The sequence below is a fragment of the Nilaparvata lugens genome, chromosome 11, assembly GCF_014356525.2.
Source record: "Nilaparvata lugens isolate BPH chromosome 11, ASM1435652v1, whole genome shotgun sequence".
NCBI lineage: Eukaryota > Metazoa > Arthropoda > Insecta > Hemiptera > Delphacidae > Nilaparvata > Nilaparvata lugens.
In genome coordinates, this window is record NC_052514.1 from 42,753,254 (window position 1) to 42,761,067 (window position 7,814).

Here is a 7,814-nt window from a genome sequence, read left to right on the forward strand (position 1 = left end):
AGGTTTTTTTTTTAAACATCTTATTGCCCATGAAAACAAATACAAAATAAAAACTTACAAAAGAATATTCGATTATAATATTATGCTATTTTACAATAATTCAAATTACATGGCACCACCCAGCAAGGCAAAACCCTGACCGCTGAGTGAGAGTATCAGCTGTTTAGACAATATAACATTTTTTAATTAATAATCAAGCTACAAAAAATCGAAGTTAACAAGAAATTACTAGTAATTATAATATTTGACTGATGTCGAAGAAAAATTTTTGTATCACCCACTTATTTATCTGTTCCATCCTCTGTCTACCCCTATTAGAAAGATATTCTGACAAGCATTTGGCATGATATTTATTATTTTTGAGCTAAGATACCCCAATTTATTGTCTTCGCACTATTGTCAAATCTGAATAGTTAATATTATAAATGTTATGAGATGTAACTCTCAGGTTATACATAAACGTTATTATTCACTGTAATTCATCCTTCCTCATCCAGCATAGTAGAGAAGTTTCTTTATATAAATTTGACGTACTGTCATCACTTTAAATTCGGCAAATGTTTCACTACTAGAAACCCTTGGCTTATTGAGAATGCTTTTATTATCATTTTTTGAAATGTAAAATTTTATTCATGAAAACATCATACGCTCCTCCCCATACCACTAACCCATATTGCAGCACCGATAGGCAAAGTAAAGACCCTAAGTAATTTAATGTCTAATATTTTACGGACTTTATAAAAGATAAGGAAATATTTTAAGCGTTTACAAATATATTCTATCTATGAGGCTCCCACTTAAGGTTACAATCAACCATGATGCCCAGATACTTATAGATTTTTCATTTTTTAGTTTGGGGCATGCACAATCCTTCCATTTCTCAAAATCACAATTTGTATGTATTTTTAAATTCATAGCATCATTTGGTTGACCAACTATTGTGGGAGAAAATGTAATATATTTTTCTAGTTCAAGTTCTAGTTCTTAGAGCTAGTTCTACTTCTAAAATAAGTTTCATTTTGACTTCAATCAACATTCTTGTTTCAAGAATATTGATGTTCATAATAATTCAGTGAGGAAAAATTAGAAGAAGCACGTTTAGTTCACTGTTTTGTGTTTTGGTTACTACTTGTCGGATGAGGAAAACTATGATGCCAAAATTTCTAGACTGCAATATTATAATTGCCTTGATTTGTTCCATATTCATATTGGATATCCAGCTCTCTGGATTGTTTGAATTTTTGTGTCGATTGGAGATTCAGAATTCTAGAACAGCAAGAGTCTAGAAACTCTTAGTTATTTATTTATTTATTTGTGGAAACAATAACAAATCATATAAATATGATTGGGAAGGAACTATGATCTCTTGTTTCTAGATGAAGAGTCATTGGCTTCTTGATTGCTGTAGAGACTTCTAAAACTGGACAAACGGAACATAAATAGGTATTTCTAGATATAATTTTTTCAAAGGTATTCACATGTGACCACACCCAACGTGTTTCATTCTCAAATGCTCGTAATAATTGGAGATAACCATAGTGAAAAAATAAACAGAATCTCCTTGAGGACCTAAGGCTTCATACACCCACCTTCCCACTAAAATCAAAACCAGTAATACTAATAAGTGCACTACCTTCGCTTATACCATAAAAAACAGAAAAAATCGACAAAAATGTGAATACAGTACTTACTATTATATTATGGTCAGTGATAAGAAAAGAAGGTAAAGATAAGGCAGAGGTGAAGGAGGTGATTGAGGAGGAGGAGAAAGAGGAGGAGGAGGAGCTGGTGGAGGAGGTGGTGGAGGTGGAGGAGGAGGAGCAGGAGGAGGAGGGATAAAAGTAGGATGAGTTGGAGGTGGATGAAGAAAATGATGATGAAGATAAGGGGGAGGAAATGGATGTGACAGGATAGAGAACTGGGAGAAATACACAGCTATAAGAAATTACATAGACGCTAAATGCGCGCGCATACGTAATAAAAAGGTGAGCTCATTAAGTAGCCTGCTTAACTTCAGGGCATATTACTGGACAATATTTCACGTTACATTTTAAACTGGACATTTCAATACCGCCGCTACATTAATAGCTAATAAGAAGTATAACTTGTAGAGTTCAGTTGTACTATATAATAGCTTACAACAAGTACGGTATATATCATCCACTTGTGTAATATGGTTTAGAGGATATTATTGTTATTACTTGTCGCAGTCAACAATATTTATTAGTGAATCTTATTAACAGATTAATAATGTAATTATTGTTGTGAAATGTATAAAGGTTAGTGATTTAGGACTATGCTATAAATCAGCCGACGGTTCAAAACAGCTCGGTGCTATACCGTTTCAAATAGAGTGTAAACTTGCTTTCTCACCTTTCCTCACTCTCTCAATCTCTCTCTTCCTCTCTCATGTTCCCATCTTCCCCCACCCGTAGAATTGTACTCCTCTCTCGCTCCATCATCTCCTTCTTAAACTACTGCTTCCATCATTTATTTTTCCTGCACTTGGAGTTTCTAAAAATAATAACGAAATAATTTATTATTTTTTTAACAGTGTAATAACAATTTGGTTGTCTAGCCTGGAGGGTAGTTGGAGCTACGCATGCGCTAAACTTTGTGAATAATGTTGAAGTATGGTTGGATTCGGAATCATGTTGTATTGATAGAAAAATGCAGTCGTTGATATGGTGTAGGACTATAGGAGGTGGATAAAAACATACAAGAGAGAATGTTCTCAGAATACTGAAATAGGGAGAATACTTAACAGGCAGAATATTTTTAGGAATCCTATTATATTAAGCGAGCAATTTCTGTACATATTTTTATATCTTGTTATCTGCATATTATATGGTTATTTATGTTCAACGGATCTCGAAAACGGCTATAACGATTTTCACGAAATTTGGAACATAGAAGGTAGGTTTATGATATTAAAATTCGATTTCACTAGGTCTCATTCCTGGGAAAACTTGCAGAAGGACATGAAAAGGATAACAATAATTATTCATCCCTGGAAAAACAGATGATAATTTCGTCGTCTGTCGATAACAGAAGATGCATGTGCCTGTGTGGGAGATCAGCTGTATAATCAATCAGCTTACCGTATCTCACGAGAAATATGATCTAGACATTTTAATAGACTTGATCAAAATAATCTGATTTGTTGACATGGCATTGTATATAATTCTAAATTAGAGTATATCATAATTTTCAAAGTTTAGAGTTAATCATTATTTTACAGTTTTAAAGTGTTTAGTGATTGTTATTTTGTTTATTCAATTTGGTTTTCGAACAATATAAATTGGAACTTTTCTGTTTTCAAATTTTCGGACTGAAAATTTGACCAATTCAAGTGTATAGAACATAACCTACTTTTGGAATATGTAAAGGTGTATGTGCACGTCCAGTGCCACATACCTATTATAAATTTTGGTTGGGATCGATTTAGTATGTTATTTTTGAGCACATAATCACAAAATTAAACGGCCGCTCACTAGTGTTTCTTAAATAAACTAAGTTCAAAGTGGAACAATTTTACATGCATTTTTAACCTATGAGTAGCTGCCATTTTGATTATTGAAATCATCAAATTATGATATTTTAATCTGAGTTTTTCTAACCCAAAGCTTTTCTAACCTAAGCTTTTCCTAACATAGAGCTTTTTGTAACCTAAAGCTTTTCCTAACCTACAGCTTTTCCTACACCTTAGCTACTTATGGTTGCTACTTATAGGTAAATGCATGTAAAGTTCTGCTACTTTGAATTTAGTTTATTTTAAAAACAATAGTGAGCGCCGTTTTTATTCTTGTATTTTGTGCTCAAAATACATACTAAATCGATCCCAACCAAAATTTGATGACAGGTATGTTGGCACTGGACGTGCACTTTAGCCTATGTAAAGTATAAATCAAAATTCGGGGAAGAATCAGGTTTGGGCTGTGTCTGTTAGTGCCTATTATTATGTGGGTTTGATTGGAATCATGGAAGAAATCATTGAATAATTAAATTAGAATCAGATTTAATGATAGACTGAAAAAAAGTTCGCCTAATGAGAAAATTTTCATTCAAGTTTGAGATTAATGTAATATGATTTTTTTAATCTTTTCAGGAATAATTCCAGCCTATCAACCGTACATAGCCTGATACAAACACTGAAATTTTACAAAATATTTCAAAGTAGTGTGTGTGAGGTCCACGTTATAATGGCAGTATTTGAGGGAGCCCTAGATCGCCCGCGTGACATACATGTTACAATGTACAGAGCTTTAAATAGACTGTCCCCGCTACTCTTCATTTATACCCCCATTAACTTTTTATCTCAATATTGTGAATTCTGAACTCCAGTTTTATTGTGTAGATGATTCATGGAAAATGAATTATCAAGACAACAAAATTAATCAAGTTTATCAGAAATAAAATGATAGTATCCCCTGGAGAAACCTCCTTTTGCGGATTTTTTAAACCAATAATTAAAAGTTATAAGGCCAAAATATGAAAAAATCTGAGATAAAAGGGGGTTTCTTGTATATGTGACAACTTCTAGAACGTACCTGTACATAGAAACCTAGAGGTTTCTCTTAGAGGGCTCTCTTATAGAAACCTATAAGAGATATGGAAATTACAGATGGAACTTGTAGGAAAATTCGTAAGCTTTATTTTGTATTCGATGGAAATCCGTGAGACGCATATTGTTCGAAATATATGTGAAAAACCAGAAAATGATGCTTTTAAACCATCCCTACCCTCTTAGAACAGGGAGTAGGGGTGAGGACTTTCGATATGTCCACCCCCTAACTATCCTTAAAAGAGCTTTGGGGTCGAAAATGGTGTTCCAAACTTTTCCCTCTATAATATTTCGTTGACTGGACTGTAAGGACATACCTATTTTACGCACTTAGCCTACTGTATGTGGGATATATTTGCTGAATTAAAGTATTTATTTTAATGGATATATTAGCCATTTCAATCAATGAAATCATTGCTCTAGACTGAGACTACTACAATAGACATTGCTCTACTTTATTTATTTAATTATTTTACAAGGGCGACTTTCTAGAAGTATTTTAAGCATGAATATTATCATAGAGAAACGATAGCATATTAGTGGATATCTCATGGTATAGGGCGTTTATGTCGCAACTTTTACTGTTATCCCAAGCCGATAGTTCACATAGTTCTTTCCCATGCAGCTGTGTGACGCTGGTAGTCTCTCAAATTGGTGCCGTCATGATACACTATCACTCCACAAAACAGTGAAAATTGACAATAATCGACAGTAATCGGCTTGAGATAACAGTAAAAGTTGCGACATAAATTCCCTTTACCATGGGATATTATCTACTTACGCTATTGTTTCTCTATGATATTATATACTGAATTAGGTATTATTATATTAACATTAACAATTAACAAAATTAACAACTTAATATTCTATCAAAATTTAGGAGAGAAATGGTACAGGCTCAGCCTAGTTTTTCCTCCAATGTCATAATTATTGTATTATGATTATGATTATGATTATAATACTACTGAATATTATCCATTATATTAATCTGAGAGGATACATGAGCAGACATAGACTACACACACACACACAGCTCACCTTGTTGCACTCACGCACGCGGGCTCTATAGCATGCATTTCGCGTGGGCTTTTGGTGGCTGGCTTCTGATTTAGATGGTCCAATAAACCACTGTAATGCCCTCTAATTACATGGCTTAATTGAAAATGGATGCCTGGCTATCTGTTGGTCGAAATCACTGTTGCTACTGTTTGAAAAAACACAGCGAATAAAATTATCGAAAAATGTGCTGCTGCTCCTTCCCAAGGATCATAATATAAAGGTTAGTTAGGATAATATACTATCAGGCTATATAGTATTCTTGGCTCCTTCTTCCTACTTGATAACCTAATACCTAATGGAAATAGGTATTAGGATGGAGAGGATAGAGAAGAAGGAGAAAGAAGAAGAAGAAGGAGGAGAGGAGAGGAGAAGAAGAAGAAGAAGAGAAGAAGAAGAAGAAGAAGAAGAAGAAGAAGAGAAGAAGAAGAAGAAGAAGAAGAAGGAGGAGGAGGAGGAGGAGGAGGAGGAGGAGGAGGAGGAGGAGGAGGAGGAGAAGAAGAAGAAGAAGGAGAAAAGAAGAAGAAGAAGAAGAAGAAGAAGAAGAAGAAGAAGAAGAAGAAGAAGGAGGAGAAGGAGAAGAGGAGAAGGAGAGAAGAAGAAGAAGGTGAAGAAGGAGGAGGAGGAAGGAGAGGGTGAAGAAGAAGAAGAAGAAGAAGAAGAAGAAGAAGAAGAAGAAGAAGAAGAAGAAGAAGAAGGAGGAGAAGGAGGAGAAGAAGAAGAAGTAGAAGAAGAAGTGAAGAAGAAGAAGAAGAAGAAGAGAAGAAGGAGGAGGAGAAGGAGGAGAAGAAGAAGAAGTAGAAGAAGAAGTAGAAGAAGAAGAAGAACAAAAGAAGAAAAGAAGAAGAAAAGAAGAAGAAAAGAAGAAGAAAAGAAGAAGAAAAGAAGAAGAAGGAGAAGAAGAAGAAGAAGAAGAAGAAGAAGAAAGAAGAGAAGAAGAAGAAGAAGAAGAAGAAGAAGAAGAAGACGGTGAAGAAGGAGGAGGAGAGGAGAAGAGGGTGAAGAAGAAGAAGAAGAAGAAGAAGAAGAAGGAGGAGGAGAAGGAGGAGAAGAAGAAGAAGTAGAAGAAGAGTAGAAGAAGAAGTAGAAGAAGAAGAAGAACAAGAAGAAGAAAAGAAGAAGAAGAAGAAGAAGAAGAAGAAGAGAAGAACAAGAACAAGAACAAGAACAAGAACAAGAACAAGAAGGAACCAGAGCAAGAAGCAAGAAAGAGAAGAAGAAGAAGAGAGAAGAAGAAGAAGAAGAAGAAGAAGAAGAAGAGTATAAGAAGAAGAAGAAGAGAAACAAGAACAAGACCGAACAAGAACAGATAACAAGAAGGTAGAAGGAGAACAAGAGCAAGAAGAAGAAAGAAGAGAAGAAGAAGAAGAATAACAAGAACAAGACAAGAAGGAGAACAAGAACAAGAAGGAGATCAAGAATAAGAAGAAGAAGAGAAGAAGAGAAGAAGAAGAAGAAGAAGAAGAAGACAAGAAGAAGAAGAAGAAGAAGAAGAAGAAGGAAAGGAAGAGGGAGAAGAAAAGAAGAAATATAACCTATATATAATAGGTAAATAGCCTTGATACCTAACTGAAATTAGCTCCAAAATAGAGTGTGGTTGGTGTACAATGTGAAATTCATTACATTCTGTCAGCATCCGTTGAATGGAAAGCGATGAAGTTTTTTGAAAGAAATACTGACAGATTTTCTTCTGCTCACTCGTTGAGGTTCACATTACACTGGCAGCATTAGTTGAATTGGAAACATCGATGTTATTTTATTGGAATGCTGACCACTTGGAGTGAAACTCACTTGAGCACAGCAGTTGAAATTTAGTGCCTCTAATTGGTTGGTATTTGAAGAGAAGATGGTCCTAGCATCACATACGTAATTCCAGGGGCCAACCTCCCATTTTCTCTCAGTTCTGTTTATCATTTTTCGTTTGCTACTGTTTTTTAGTTCTCATTTTCTGTTTGCTACTGTTTTTTTGTTGTACGATAATCGTTTTAATCGTTGGATCTTTCCTCTATAAATGATAGAGGAACTATTTCCTCTATAAATGATTTTGTTGTACGATAGTCGTTGGTTCTTTCCTCTATCATTTCCCTCTCTTCTCTTGAAATAAAGCTCCTTCTATCCTTCATTTTGCTCTCCTACTCATCCGAATTCTTCTCCCCATGCTCCATCTCTTCCTCTGTTCTCCACTCACCCCCAC